We start from the raw sequence: 16988 nt of genomic DNA, 5'->3' as shown, positions 1-16988 counted from the left end.
ATAACAGCCCATTGAAATCTCCTCTAGTTGTACTCCCTCGTTTGCTAATTTCATCCAGTCCTGTGATTTTATGACTTTTCTTGCAGAAGGTATGGCTAATCAAATTATTATATCTGGATTATCATAGTACATGTAGATATTCTTAAAGTACATAGATTCTTATATTTTATGTACAGATTGTTATATTAGATTAGATCTGCTATACAATATGGACTTTATTTATTATTTATTTTTTGTTCTTTTGGGAGGGAGTCTTTCTGTCACCCAGGCTGCAGAGTGCAGCGGTGCACCGCTGCTCCCGGGTTCAAGCAATTCTCCTGCCTCAGCCTCCTGAGTAGATAGGACTATAAGTGTGCTGTACCACGCCTGGCTAATTTCTTGTATTTTTAGTAGAGATGGGGTTTCCACCATGTTCACCAGGCTGGTCTTGAACTCCTGACCTCAAGTGATCTGCCCACCCTGGCCTCCCAAAGTGCTGGGATTATGGCATAAGCCACCACGCCCGACCTACACTATGGACTTTAAATAACACCTACCTGCTACCAAATTCAAAATCAACCCAGAATCCTCCCCCAAACTCCAAACCCAAATTTCTATTCCTTACTCACTGTTTCAATACCTGAGTCATCTCAAAGTTTAAGCTAAAACAGAATTCTTCACTTGCCCTCTGCCTCAAACCCAGTAAATGGCACATTTACCAAATTTCAAACCAAAGCCCAAGAATTCATCTTTGTTTCTTCCTTCTCTTCATGCACCACATGCAGTTCTTGAGAAAGACCTTCAAGGTACCTCCATGTAGCCTTTGTGCCTGTCCCCTTTTCCATTCAGCAGCCACCGCGCTGATCCAGGACACCCTCAACTCCTGCTTGATGGCCACAGAGCTTCTGCTCCACTCCTGCCCCTCCATGGGGTGCAGTCCTGGAGGTGGAGGAAATGTAAGCAAGATATAGATTAGGTCCATAGTGTATAGTAGATCTAATCTAGTATAACAATCTATACATAACATATAAGAATCTATGTCCCATGAGAATATCTACCTGTACTGCGATGATCCAGATGTAATCCTAGATTAGCTCGCTCCCTGCACGCTGCCCCTGCCGCCGGAATGGAATCCCAGAAGGCTACCTGCCTCCTCACCTGGTCTCTGCCTGAGCTCAGCCAGCTTGTGGTCCCGCCTCTCCTCTCGGCACCTTCAGCCCATCCTACCTTCAGGCCTCCGTGCGGGAGGCTTCCTCCTCCTCACAGCCTTAAAACTCGGTGTACACTGCCCCTCCTCAAACACGCCCCCCTCACCCTCCCGTCTCAAGCTTCGAGCCCCGCGTCTGAATCACCTTGTTTCCCGGGCCCTGGTGAGCTTCGTTCTTCCCCAGGTGTCCCCTGTCACTGGACCACTTTCCCGAGACGCCACACAGAACCTCGCGGAGCTGCTGTACACACTTGCTTGTCAGGAGAGGAAATAAATAAATAATTATTTCTTGAAGTCATGGATGACTAAATGAATGAATAAATTAGTTAATCTCATATCCTAGAACGGGGTTCTGCAAGCCACCAGTTCTGGATATGTGAATTTAAAAAAGAAAATAGTGGCCAGGCGCGGTGGCTCACGCCTGTAATCCCAGCACTTTGGGAGGCCAAGGCGGGTGGATCACGAGGTCAGGAGATCGAGACCATCCTGGCTAACACGGGAAAACCCCATCTCTACTAATACAAAAATTTAGCTGGGCGTGCCGGGCGCCTGTAGTCCTTCCCAGCTACTCAGGAGGCTGAGGCAGGAGAATGGCGTGCACCCAGGAGGCGGAGCTTGCAGTGAGCCGAGATTGCGCCACTGCACTCCAGCCTGGGCAACACAGCAAGACTCCGTCTCAAAAAGAAAGAAAGAAAATATTTAGGCCAGGTGCGGTGATTCATGCCTGTAATCCTAGCACTTTGGGAGGCCAAGGCAGGCAGATCACCAGAGGTCAGGAGTTCGAGATCTGCCTGGCCAACGCGGTGAAACCCCATTCTACCAAAAATACAAAAATTAGCCAGGTGTGGTGGCCGGCACCTGTAGGCCCAGCTACTGGGGAGGCTGAGGCAAGACAATCCCTTGAACCGGGGAGGTGAAGGTTGCAGTGAGCAAAGATGGTGCCACTGCACTCCAGCATGAGGGACAGAGCAAGACTCTGTCTCAAATTAATTAATTAATTAATTTAAAAAATTAAATACAAATTTACGAAGAGCAGAAAAAAATAAAGATATTCATTTTCTGGGTGGGAAAAATGTTTAAGCTTAATATAAATCGAAAAAATTACACAGTAGAAAGTCAATACTGGAGACTGCATTGAAAATTTTAAAAACGTAAAATAAAAACAATTTTTATGTTTAAAATTAAATATGACAGGGGGGCGGAGCAAGATGGCCGAATAGGAACAGCTCCAGTCTCCAACTCCCAGCGCGAGCGACACAGAAGACCGGTGATTTCTGCATTTTCAACTGAGGTACTGGGTTCATCTCACTGGGGAGTGCCAGACGATCGGTGCTGGTCAGCTGCTGCAGCCCGACCAGCGAGAGCTGAAGCAAGGCGAGGCATTGCCTCACCTGGAAAGCGCAAGGGGGAAGGGAATCCCTTTTCCTAGCCAGGGGAACTGAGACACACAACACCTGGAAAATCGGGTAACTCCCACCCCAAAACTGCGCTTTAAGCAAACAGGCACACCAGGAGATCATATCCCACACCTGGCCGGGAGGGTCCCACACCCACGGAGCCTCCCTCATTGCTAGCACAGCAGTCTGTGATCTACCGGCAAGGCAGCAGCGAGGCTGGGGGAGGGGCGCCCGCCATTGCTGAGGCTTAAGTAGGTAAACAAAGCTGCTGGGACGCTCGAACTGGGTGGAGCTCACAGCAGCTCAAGGAAACCTGCCTGTCTCTGTAGACTCCACCTCTGGGGACAGGGCACAGTAAACAATAACAAACGCAGCAGCTCTGCAGACGCAAACGACTCTGTCTGACAGCTTTGAAGAGAGCAGTGGATCTCCCAACACGGAGGTTGAGATCTGAGAAGGGACAGGCTCCCTGCTCAAGTGGGTCCCTGACCCCTGAGTAGCCTAACTGGGAGACATCCCCCACTAGGGGCAGTCTGACACCCCACACCTCACAGGGTGGAGTACACCCCTGAGAGGAAGCTTTCAAAGCAAGAATCAGACAGGTACACTCGCTGTTCAGAAATATTCTATCTTCTGCAGCCTCTGCTGCTGATACCCAGGCAAACAGGGTCTGGAGTGGACCTCAAGCAATCTCCTACAGCTACAACCTACAGCTGAGGATCCTGACTGTTAGAAGGAAAGCTATCAAACAGGAAGGACACCTACACCAAAACCCCATCAGTACATCACCATCATCAAAGACCAGAGGCAGATAAAACCACAAAGATGGGGAAAAAGCAGGGCAGAAAAGCTGGAAATTCAAAAAATAAGAGCGCATCTCCCCTGGCAAAGGAGCGCAGCTCATCGCCAGCAACGGATCAAAGCTGGACGGAGAATGACTTTGACGACATGAGAGAAGAAGGCTTCAGTCCATCAAATTTCTCAGAGCTAAAGGAGGAATTACGTACCCAGCGCAAAGAAACTAAAAATCTTGAAAAAAAAGTGGAAGAATTGATGGCTAGAGTAATTAATGCAGAGAAGCTCACAAACGAAATGAAAGAGACGAAAACCATGGCACGAGAAATACGTGACAAATGCACAAGCTTCAGTAACCGACTCATCAACTAGAAGAAAGAATGTCAGCGATGGAGGATCAAATGAATGAAATGAAGCGAGAAGAGAAACCAAAAGAAAAAAGAAGAAAAAGAAATGAACAAAGCCTGCAAGAAGTATGGGATTATGTAAAAAGACCAAATCTACGTCTGATTGGGGTGCCTGAAAGTGAGGGGGAAAATGGAACCAAGTTGGAAAACACTCTTCAGGATATCATCCAGGAGAACTTCCCCAACCTAGTAGGGCAGGCCAACATTCAAATCCAGGAAATACAGAGAACGCCACAAAGATACTCCTCGAGAAGAGCAACTCCAAGACACATAATTGCCAGATTCACCAAAGTTGAAATGAAGGAAAAAATCTTAAGGGCAGCCAGAGAGAAAGGTCGGGTTACCCACAAAGGGAAGCCCATCAGACTAACAGCAGATCTCTCGGCAGAAACTCTTCAAGCCAGAAGAGAGTGGGGGCCAATATTCAACATTCTTAAAGAAAAGAATTTTAAACCCAGAATTTTATATCCAGCCAAACTAAGTTTCATAAGTGAAGGAGAAATAAAATCCTTTACAGATAAGCAAATGCTTAGAGATTTTGTCACCACTAGTCCTGCCTTACAAGAGACCCTGAAGGAAGCACTAAACATGGAAAGGAACAACCGGTACCAGCCATTGCAAAAACATGCCAAAATGTAAAGACCATCAAGGCTAGGAAGAAACTGCATCAACTAACGAGCAAAATAACCAGTTAATATCATAATGGCAGGATCAAGTTCACACATAACAATCTTAACCTTAAATGTAAATGGACTAAATGGTCCAATTGAAAGACACAGACTGGCAAACTGGATAAAGAGTCAAGATCCATCAGTCCGCTGTATTCAGGAGACCCATCTCACACGCAGAGACATACATAGGCTCAAAATAAAGGGATGGAGGAAGATTTACCAAGCAAATGGAGAGCAAAAAAAAGCGGGGGTTGCAATACTAGTCTCTGATAAAACAGACTTTAAACCATCAAAGATCAAAAGAGACAAAGAAGGCCATTACATAATGGTAAAGGGATCAATTCAACAGGAAGAGCTAACTATCCTAAATATATATGCACCCAATACAGGAGCACCCAGATTCATAAAGCAAGTCCTTAGAGACTTACAAAGAGACTTAGACTCCCATACAATAATAATGGGAGACTTCAACACTCCACTGTCAACATTAGACAGATCAACGAGACAGAAAGTTAACAAGGATATCCAGGAATTGAACTCATCTCTGCAGCAAGCAGACCTAATAGACATCTATAGAACTCTCCACCCCAAATCAACAGAATATACATTCTTCTCAGCACCACATCGTACTTACTCCAAAATTGACCACGTAATTGGAAGTAAAGCACTCCTCAGCAAATGTACAAGAACAGAAATTATAACAAACTGTCTCTCAGACCACAGTGCAATCAAATTAGAACTCAGGACTAAGAAACTCAATCAAAACCGCTCAACTACATGGAAACTGAACAACCTGCTCCTGAATGACTACTGGGTACATAACGAAATGAAGGCAGAAATAAAGATGTTCTTTGAAACCAATGAGAACAAAGATACAACATACCAGAATCTCTGGGACACATTTAAAGCAGTGTGTAGAGGGAAATTTATAGCACTAAATGCCCACAAGAGAAAGCAGGAAAGATCTAAAATTGACACTCTAACATCGCAATTAAAAGAACTAGAGAAGCAAGAGCAAACACATTCGAAAGCTAGCAGAAGGCAAGAAATAACTAAGATCAGAGCAGAACTGAAGGAGATAGAGACACAAAAAACCCTCCAAAAAATCAATGAATCCAGGAGTTGGTTTTTTGAAAAGATCAACAAAATTGACAGACCACTAGCAAGACTAATAAAGAAGAAAAGAGAGAAGAATCAAATCGACGCAATTAAGAATGATAAAGGGGATATCACCACCGACCCCACAGAAATACAAACTACCATCAGAGAATACTATAAACACCTCTATGCAAATAAACTGGAAAATCTAGAAGAAATGGATAATTTCCTGGACACTTACACTCTTCCAAGACTAAACCAGGAAGAAGTTGAATCCCTGAATAGACCAATAGTAGGCTCTGAAATTGACGCAATAATTAATAGCCTACCAACCAAAAAAAGTCCAGGACCAGATGGATTCACAGCTGAATTCTACCAGAGGTACAAGGAGGAGCTGGTACCATTCCTTCTGAAACTATTCCAATCAATAGAAAAAGAGGGAATCCTCCCTAACTCATTTTATGAGGCCAACATCATCCTGATACCAAAGCCTGGCAGAGACACAACAAAAAAAGAGAATTTTAGACCAATATCCCTGATGAACATCGATGCAAAAATCCTCAATAAAATACTGGCAAACCGGATTCAGCAGCACATCAAAAAGCTTATCCACCATGATCAAGTGGGCTTCATCCCTGGGATGCAAGGCTGGTTCAACATTCGCAAATCAATAAACATAATCCAGCATATAAACAGAACCAAAGACAAGAACCACATCATTATCTCAATAGATGCAGAAAAGGCTTTTGACAAAATTCAACAGCCCTTCATGCTAAAAACGCTCAATAAATTCGGTATTGATGGAACGTACCTCAAAATAATAAGAGCTATTTATGACAAACCCACAGCCAATATCATACTGAATGGGCAAAAACTGGAAAAATTCCCTTTGAAAACTGGCACAAGACAGGGATGCCCTCTCTCACCACTCCTATTCAACATAGTGTTGGAAGTTCTGGCTAGGGCAATCAGGCAAGAGAAAGAAATCAAGGGGATTCAGTTAGGAAAAGAAGAAGTCAAATTGTCCCTGTTTGCAGATGACATGATTGTATATTTAGAAAACCCCATTGTCTCAGCCCAAAATCTCCTTCAGCTGATAAGCAACTTCAGCAAAGTCTCAGGATACAAAATTAATGTGCAAAAATCACAAGCATTCTTATACACCAGTGACAGTCAAACAGAGAGCCAAATCAGGAATGAACTTCCATTCACAATTGCTTCAAAGAGAATAAAATACCTAGGAATCCAACTTACAAGGGATGTAAAGGACCTCTTCAAGGAGAACTACAAACCACTGCTCAGTGAAATAAAAGAGGACACAAACAAATGGAAGAACATACCATGCTCATGGATAGGAAGAATCAATATCGTGAAAATGGCCATACTGCCCAAGGTAATTTATAGATTCAATGCCATCCCCATCAAGCTACCAATGAGCTTCTTCACAGAATTGGAAAAAACTGCTTTAAAGTTCATATGGAGCCAAAAAACAGCCCGCATCTCCAAGACAATCCTAAGTCAAAAGAACAAAGCTGGAGGCATCATGCTACCTGACTTCAAACTATACTACAAGTCTACAGTAACCAAAACAGCATGGTACTGGTACCAAAACAGAGATATAGACCAATGGAACAGAACAGAGTCCTCAGAAATAATACCACACATCTACAGCCATCTGATCTTTGACAAACCTGAGAGAAACAAGAAATGGGGAAAGGATTCCCTATTTAATAAATGGTGCTGGGAAAATTGGCTAGCCATAAGTAGAAAGCTGAAACTGGAACCTTTCCTTACTCCTTATACGAAAATTAATTCAAGATGGATTAGAGACTTAAATGTTAGACCTAATACCATAAAAATCCTAGAGGAAAACCTAGGTAGTACCATTCAGGACATAGGCATGGGCAAAGACTTCATGTCTAAAACACCAAAAGCAACGGCAGCAAAAGCCAAAATTGACAAATGGGATCTCATTAAACTAAAGAGCTTCTGCACAGCAAAAGAAACTACCATCAGAGTGAACAGGCAACCTACAGAATGGGAGAAAATTTTTGCAATCTACTCATCTGACAAAAGGCTAATATCCAGAACCTACAAAGAACTCAAACAAATTTACAAGAAAAAAACAAACAACCCCATCAAAAAGTGGGCAAAGGATATGAACAGACATTTCTCAAAAGAAGACATTCATACAGCCAACAGACACATGAAAAAATGCTCATCATCACTGGCCATCAGAGAAATGCAAATCAAAACCACAATGAGATACCATCTCACACCAGTTAGAATGGCGATCATTAAAAAGTCAGGAAACAACAGGTGCTGGAGAGGATGTGGAGAAATAGGAACACTTTTACACTGTTGGTGGGATTGCAAACTAGTTCAACCATTATGGAAAACAGTATGGCGATTCCTCAAGGATCTAGAACTAGATGTACCATATGACCCAGCCATCCCATTACTAGGTATATACCCAAAGGATTATAAATTATGCTGCTATAAAGACACATGCACACGTATGTTTATTGCAGCACTATTCACAATAGCAAAGACTTGGAATCAACCCAAATGTCCATCAGTGACAGATTGGATTAAGAAAATGTGGCACATATACACCATGGAATACTATGCAGCCATAAAAAAGGATGAGTTTGTGTCCTTTGTAGGGACATGGATGCAGCTGGAAACCATCATTCTTAGCAAACTATCACAAGAACAGAAAACCAAACACCGCATGTTCTCACTCATAGGTGGGAACTGAACAATGAGATCACTTGGACTCGGGAAGGGGAACATCACACACCGGGGCCTATCATGGGGAGGGGGGAGGGGGGAGGGATTGCATTGGGAGTTATACCTGATGTAAATGACGAGTTGATGGGTGCAGCACACCAACATGGCACAAGTATACATATGTAGCAAACCTGCACGTTGTGCACATGTACCCTACAACTTGAAGTTTAATAATAATAAATAAATTTAAAAAATAAAAATAAAAAAATAAAAAAAATAAAAAATAAAAAAAATAAAATAAAATAAAATTAAATATGACAAAGAGTGAGTGTGTAGCAAATGTAAGAGGTTATAACCTTAACATTAATGATTTGTGCACATCGGTTAAGGCAAACATGACCCTGAAGTTCAGTGAGGGCAGTAAACATAAACAAACTATTTACAAATAAAATTAATTAAAGAGAAACTATATTCTACCATACTGTAAATCAAATGCAAATTAAAACAATAATAATCTCCATTTTGCATGCGGAATTTGAAAAAGGTTACATATATGAATATCCATATTCAATGGCTAGACTGCAATGTAACTGCTAAAGGGAAGATAATTTGGTGTAATTCTGTGATTAAAAGAAAATACCTTAAAATGATGTTGTGATCATTAACCCACTAATTCTACTTCTCTGAATTGATCCTTAAATAATCTGAAAAGACAGAAAAACTTAATGTACAAAATTATATCTTTATTACTTAAACAATTTAAGAATTTTCCTTAGAAACAATTTAAGATATTATTAGAGTAATAGTTGAGTCAAATTAGCTCATTTATATGGCAGACTGAAATATAACCATTAAAACATTTATAAAACCTGTGTAATAGCATGAGAAAAATCCTATGAGATAATATAAAGGAAAAAAGAAAAACAATGAGCTTATACACACATACACACACACATATACATATATTCACAGTTGTATATTAAAAATTTTTAAATGTATAAACAATGACAAAGAAACACTGAGTGCCTTATCTAAGTATTTATAATTCCTGGTAACCTTGCAGGTTACAAATAAAGTAAATTATAATGTCATAAACACTTGTGCATTGGCCACATTCAAAAGTAATCCATTCATGGCCATGAGTGGTAGCTCAAGCCTGTAATCCTAGCACTTTGGGAGGCCAAGGCAGGCAGATCACCTGAGGTAAGGAGTTCAGGACCAGCCTGGTCAATATGGTGAAACCCCGTCTCTACTAAAAAACTAATAATAATACAAAAAAATACAAAAATTAGCCAAATGTGGTGGCTGGCGCCAGTAATCCCAGCTACTCAGGAGGCTGAGGCAGGAGAACTGCCTGAACTCAGGAGGCGGAAGTTGCAGTGAGCCGAGATCATGCCACTGCACTCCAGCCTGGGAGACAGGAAGATTCTGTCTGAAAAACAAACAAACAAAATCAATCCACTCAAAATCCCTCATATCTGAATCCTTCTGTTTATTCCCAAGTCACCCTCACTCACTCAACCCTAGTCTGACTAATTTCGGGGGCTGTGGGCATCCAATGACACAATGTAATTATAAAGTATGCCAAATATTAAGTTAAGACTGGAAATGAGGCTAGGCACGGTGGCATGCACCTGTCGACTCAGCTACTTGGGAGGCTGAAGTAGGAGGGTTGCTTGAGCCCAGGAGTTTGAGTCTAGCCTGAGCAACATAACAAGACACCCGTCTCTAAAAAAAAATTTTTAAAACATAAACCTGGAAATCATAAACATAATGCATTGTTTCTGACATTGAAATGCTGCTATTGGGAAAGGATTGAGTCCCTTCTGCCCCAAAAAGGATCATTTAACAATTAAAGAGAAGAAAACAAAGACAAATGAAAATGATGCGAGGTTCAATAGGAGAACTTTATTAAAAGTAGAACTTTTTATTGTTTTAACTAAGCCTTTGACGGCTAGGCAGTCAAATTTGAAAGTAAAGTGAAAAAATGTCCTCAGCCAAGTTTGCAGGGAATGCTTTGTGATTCTAGCAAGGCGGGTCTCTGGTGAGGCTGGACCAGAAATAATAATACAGTGAGAAGCAACCAAGAGCCCACTTGGGGTCAGTGATGGGTTTCCGGAATGGCTTGTTGAGGAACCTGGGCTTTGTTCTCCGTTCAAGGAAGTGTCAAAGGCCGTTTAACCAAGAGCACAGTGCCCTCAGATCTGTGGTTTAGGAGGGAAGCCCTGGGTTGCGGGCAGCGGGGACGAGAGGAAGTGCCTGCAGGTATGAAAGCCACAAAGAAGAAGTGTGTCTTTTAAGTTTCCTTGGTCTCCCTGACCTGAGGACCAGAGGATTCCTAAGCAACTCTCTGAATTAGATTTCTGCCAATGGCCCCTGGAAAAAGCTCATTTTAGTTCATTCTACTGAGTGCTCTGCCCCGCGGTAGTAACTGTGGATCATCAGTGGCCACAACAACTGCCCACAGAAGCTGGGTTGCCGAGGAAACAGCCTAGTACTTGCCCCTTAATTCCTGGCTTCAGTGTAACTGTTGAGCTGAAGTCATACCGAATCATGAATGGTAGCAATGAATGGGGTGGCCCACCTCAAACAGCCAGGCGAGTCATGGCCCAGAAGCAAAGGTCAGGAGGGAGCCAGGGAGCCAGAATCCCTGCAGCCCTGCTCCTCTGCTGTGTGACTGCTGCTGCTATTCTTCCTGGAAGATGAACTGACACATTTGGTTGGAAAAGGCTTCCAGAAGAGATCCTACCTTCCTTAGAGTGTGGCTGAGTGATCAATCAATTCCAAGAGTATCCAGTTTAGATATGATTTGAAGAAAACTCACCTGTCATTTCATGTGAACACAGCAATGATGATAGTAGATGTACATGGAGACAAACACACACACACACAGACACACACACACACATACTCAGAGACAGCCAGCAGCCCTGGCAGTATATGCAGTGTACACCAAAGCATGGTCAATGATCAGTAATTATCTATAGATTAAAGCTGATTTTACTTTCTTGCTTCTCTACTATTTCTCTACATTTTTTATATGACCATGCATCAACTTTTGCAATAGGAAAAATATAAAAAGTTTATTTTTGGCTGGGCATGGTGGCTCATGCCTGTCATCCCAGCATTTTGGGAGGCCGAGGTGGGCTGATCATCTGAGGTCGGGAGTTCGAGACCAGCCTGACCAACATAGAGAAACCCCATCTCTACTAAAAATACAAAATTAGCTGGGTGTGGTAGCACATGCCTATAATCCCAGCTACTCAGGAGGCTGAGGCAGGACAATCGCTTGAACCCGGGAGATGGAGGTTGCGGTGAGCCGGGATCTTGCCATTGCACTCCAACCTGGGCAACAAGAGCAGAACTCCGACTCAAAAACAACAACAACAACAACAACAACAAAAGGGCTGGGCGCAGTGGCTCATGCCTGTAATCCCAGCACTTTGGGAGGCCGAGGTGGGCGGATCACGAGGTCAGGAGATCGAGACCATCTTGGCTAACACAGTTAAACCCCATCTCTACTAAAAATACAAAAAATTAGCCGGGCTTGGTGGCAGGCACCTGTAGTCCAGCTGCTCGGGAGGCTGAGGCGGGAGAATGGCGTGAACCCGGAAGGTGGAGCTTGCAGTGAGCCAAGATTGTACCACTGCACTCTAGCCTGGGCAACAGAGCAAGACTTCATCCCAAAAAAAAAAGTTTATTTTCATTTAACTAAAAAAGGAGAGTGGTCTGGCCATGAGTTCATGCCTTTCAGGTGCCTGCTCAGAGGATGAGTCAAGAGTCAGGAATTTCGGAGGGGACCACTATCAGCTATCAGTGGGGGAACCCTGTAGCTCAAATGGCCTTAAGTGTTAGGTCTCCCTAAGTTTCTACCCTCCCTCCCTAAGCCACCCCCAATGTCCCCATTTTATTTTTCTTTAAATTTATTGTTATGATTATTACTTTTAGAGACAGAGTCTTCCAGGTGGAATTTGCTCTTCCAGGTGGCTTTCTTCTGGAAAGCCCATAGGCTGAAATGGAAGGATTCTCAGTGCTGGCAGCCTGAGAGCAGACACACAGGGAAACTGTTCACAGCACGGAGCAGAGAGCAGCCCGTGGAAGGGCAGGCAGGGCTCCATCTGCAGAAGCAAGGAAGGAAAGAATGGGGAAAGGGGTTGTCAGGAAAGGAAGGTAGAGAAGAGAAAAACCAAGAAGCAGAAAGGGCAACCAAGCTTATGAAGCTTTACTACAGGGCAGCCAGATCTCAACTAGTATTAGAGTTCTTTTAATACTTAAAAAATAAAGAAAGAAAGAAAGAAAGAAAACTGAGTATACAGTGAGTTGCAGAGAAATACAGCCCCTAGCAACACACATATATAAGAGATAGCAGGCCAAAATAGGGAAAGCACAGAGCCAAGGCAGAGAGCACGCCACTCCCGGCCAAGAACAATTTCAAACCCACCCTGCTGAGAAACTGCTGGTCAACTACTCTTCCTGACCCAGCACATCTGTAGTTCTAGCTACTATTTAATTTCATCCTCAAGAGGTTCATAATAGTGGCAAAGAGTGAAAACAAGAAAACAGAGAAATTAAAATAAAGCACCAAGCCCTGTCCTTCTTTAAAGTGGCATTGAATGCATTTAACTCTGCTTATTCCTGGAATCCAGTGATAGCCATATTGCAGGGATTTAAACAAAACAGCAATAAACTATGAACCCATAAAGATGAAGAAAACAAGAGCAACAACAACAACAAACTTTGAAGCTAGAAAGCAATTAGATGAGTGAAAATGACTCATCAGGCTTATGAGGGCCAAATCCAAGATCAAAAGGAAAGCTGGAAATTAGGGAAATCACAAGCATCCCACTTGTGACACCCCATTTCCCAAAAGCTCCCAGATGAGGGAAGAGTAGGGAGTCACATGAGGGGGGCTCGTGTGAAAGGGGTTTGAGAAGCAGGTAGACCCTGAGATGCCCTCACCTTTCACCTGCTGGAGCTTGCCACCTATCAGGGAGAAACTTGGATGTTCACTTGGTGGAAAGAGTTCTCAACAGAGAGCAACGTCGAAGGTCTTGAGAAGTACATCAAAACAGAAGGACTAAGTAACTGTCAGCATGCAGCTTACTGAACACAAAGATACCCAGCCCACTTCAACCCCTAGGCTTTCAGATCTATTGATGTCAAACATTTAGTGTCCAGGCAGAAAACTAGAATTTTCTTTTTTTTTTTTTCCACATTTAATAAGATTCTTCCACTTTAATGCATAAAACCCTTTGAAATCAGTGTCAACCAGGAAAATTCATGTTAGAAAAAATTGGAATGAGGGCTAATATTCTATATTCAGAACATCTGAGAAAGCATTTTTGACTATTACAAAAGTTTATTTAACAAAAGTCTAATATGAAAATGTATATGACCTAATTTTACATCATAGTAAAACAGGCCCTATGGAGAGAGAACATGGGTTTCTCTGCTGAACAGCCATTATTTACACTCATTCCAAGGCTTCTAACATGATGATACTACTTCCTCGTATTACCACCATTCCAATATTGTTCTGTTGCCCACTAGTCGCCATCTCCACACATTCATCTATCACAAGGTTCATAAAGGGATCAAATCCCCGCAATATTCCTTGGACATGTCTGCCACCATTTAATTTCAATGATAACTTCTTGTCCATAAATTTTTTCAACTTGGCAGGGTGAGCTTTGCTCATGGCGTATACTCCGCGGGCTCAGAGATGCCTTGGAACGGAATGCACGGCTTCCCTCAGGCTCCCGCGGTAGGCCCAGCATCTTGCGTTTGGCGTCATCGACCTAGTTAGCCCTCATTTTTTATTTTCTTTTCTTTTTTTGCTTTTTTCTGGGGGGCGAGGGGGTTGGGGACAGAATCTCTCTCTCTGTCACCTAGGCTGGAGTGAAATGGTGCCGTCTCGGCTCACTGCAACCTCTGCCTCCTGGGTTCAAGCAATTCTCCTGCCTCAGCCTTCCGAGTAGCTGGGATTACAGGTGCCCACCACCATGCCCGGCTAATTTTTGTATTTTTAGTAGAGATAGGGTTTTGCCATGTTGGCCAGGCTGGTCTCCTGGCTACAAGTGATCCGCCCGCCTCAGCCTCCCAAGGTGCTGGGATTACAGGCATGAGCCACTGTGCCCAGCCAAAATTAGAAGAATTTACAGAGAAGTATCTAACCTGCCTCAGGGAAAAAACCTAAAGATGCTGACCTCAAAGTTTCCCTAGCAGATAAAAGACCAACTTATGTTATTTTACAGTGAAGCTCAAAATCATGAAGCCCATCTAAATGCTCAGAGCTCCTAACACCTTTTTGTCCTCCTTTCTTAATCCAGGAAGCCAAAAATTACTAGACGTCTGAGGAAAGCATCTAACATGGAAGAAAGGGACCAAACTAAGCAAACAAATGCACAAGCATCTGAAAACAACACAGAATAAACACAGATCATGCAAGAAGTTTTCTGTCTTTTTTTTTTTTTTTTTTTTTTTTTTTTTGAGACGGAGTCTCGCTCTGTCACCCAGGCTGGAATGCAGTGGTGCAATCTCGGCTTGCTGCAAGCTCCGCCTCCTGGGTTCATGCCAGTCTCCTGCCTCAGCCTCCCGAGTAGCTGGGACTACAGGCACCCGCCACCACGCTTAGCTATGTTTTTGTATTTTTAGTAGAGACGGGGTTTAACTGTATCAGCCAGGATGGTCTCAATCTCCTGACCTCGTGATCCGGCCACCTCGGCCTCCCAAAGTGCTGGGATTACAGGCTTGAGCCACCATTCCCCACCAATGCAAGAAGATTTTAAGAAACAAAACCAATCATTAATATCTTCAGAGAGATAAGAGAAACAATAACAAGATACTATGAAAAATAAATGTTTAGCGTGTTGGAGGGTTCTTAATTATAGTAGAAATTTTAAAACTCAGAATAAGGGTTAGATGAAAAAGTCGAGGAAATCACCCAAAAATTAAAATAAAAAGACAGAAGGAAAACAGGATTGAAAAGAAAAATAATAATAATAATAGGATGAAACCTAGATCTGAACAGAAGTTTCTGAAAGAGAAAAAAAGAAAAGAAGAAAAACGAAATCTACAGGGAAATAATTTGAGAAAATGTCTCTCACTAAAAGACAAAAATTTCCAGATTGAAAGAGTACCTGGCACAATGAATGAAAACAGTTACACATCAAGGCACTACAGTGTGAAATTTCACAGCCCAGGGACAAAGATTTTACAAGCTTTCAGGTAGAAAATACAGTCACTCACACAGGATATGAATTAGAACGGTGCCACATTCAACAGCTAGAAGACAGTGTAGTCAACTTTTAAAATGCTATGAGAATGGCATCCAGGATTTCTATATCCAGCCAAACTATCAATCAAAAAGGGTAGAATAATGACATATTCAGACATGTAATGTGACATGCACCCTTCCGCCAAAACCTACTGAAGAATATACTCAACCTCAGCGAGAGTGTAAACCAAGAAACAAGAGATACAGCAAGGGATAGCAGAAAAGGGGATCCCTAAGATGATGGGAGGGGATGTCTCAGAGCAGGCACAGAGCCCCAGCCTAGAAGGAAGCGAGTCCAACTAGACTGAACCAGCATGACCAAGAGAAGGAGAGGTATCATCATCAGAATCCCTGTTGCTATTTTGTTATCCTTTTAACCTGAGAATTCAATCATGTTAGCTTGCCTCAGATTCTTTTCTATATGTGATTTGTTTTGATCATGAGACTTCTGACAGCCCTTCAGTGTCTGTCTGAGTACTTTCATTTCATCCCACAACATGATTTACTTTGATGTTTGCCTAAAAGCTGGGTATAAGCCACACTAAACTTAGAAAGGCAAAATTCAGAGCAGCCCACTTTCTCTGACCATATTCCTGCCAGATATGCAAGTCCTAGCCCTATCACAGCTGCCCCAAATGGAGTAAAGCCCGTTTCCCAGGGCTCTCTCATGACCTCACCCCAAATGAGGGCCAGATTATATCCCAGAAATTCTCTACAGCTTCTTTTCCGCTGAAAATCTTTATCTAATGATGACAATATTGACCTTCTCTTGGAGGGCTAGTTTTGTGCTTGCTACTCAGATTTCAAAGCTAAGCAATATATTTTCTTTCCCATTGCATATACAAGTGGTAGAATAATGTACTGGGGTTAGGACTTCAGCACATGAATTTTGGGAGGAAGCAATTCAGCCCATAACAGTATTATTATTGTTATTATTTTTGAGACGGAGTCTCGCTCTGTCGCCCAGGCTGGAGGGCAGTGGCGCGATCTCGGCTCACTGCAAGCCCCGCCTCCCGGGTTCACGCCATTCTCCTGTCTCAGCCTTCCAAGTAGCTGGGACTACAGGTGCCCGCTACCACACCTGGCAAATTTTTTGTATTTTTCAGTAGAGACGGGGTTTCACCGTGTTAGCCAGGATGGCCTCAATCTCCTGACCTCGTGATCCACCCACCTTGGCCTCCCAAAGTGCAGGGATTACAGATATGAGAACAGTGTTATTATTTTCAATTTTTTTTTTTTTTTTTTTTGAGACGAGGTTTTACTCTGTCGCCAGGCTGGAGTGCAGTGGCACGATCTTGCCTCATTGCAACCTCTGCCTCCTGGGTTCAAGCGACTCTCCTGCCTCAGGTTCCAGAGTGGTGGGGTTTCACCATGTTGGCCAAGGTGAGCAGATCACAAGGTCAAGAGATTGAGACCATCCTGGCC

The 16988-nt window shown here is 42.9% G+C and overlaps 1 pseudogene across 1 annotated transcript; it reads right to left on the bottom strand.

Moving 5' to 3' along the window:
* Positions 1 to 13494: 13494 nt before the first annotated feature.
* Positions 13495 to 14038, bottom strand: LOC119624392 (small nuclear ribonucleoprotein G pseudogene; annotated as a pseudogene). The gene has a single exon (XR_005240479.2). The product of XR_005240479.2 is annotated as a small nuclear ribonucleoprotein G pseudogene (transcript).
* Positions 14039 to 16988: the final 2950 nt, after the last annotated feature.

Source organism: Chlorocebus sabaeus, chromosome 12 (genome assembly GCF_047675955.1).
Source record: "Chlorocebus sabaeus isolate Y175 chromosome 12, mChlSab1.0.hap1, whole genome shotgun sequence".
Taxonomy (NCBI): Eukaryota; Metazoa; Chordata; class Mammalia; order Primates; family Cercopithecidae; genus Chlorocebus; species Chlorocebus sabaeus.
This window is presented reverse-complemented; position numbering and strand designations above follow the sequence as displayed.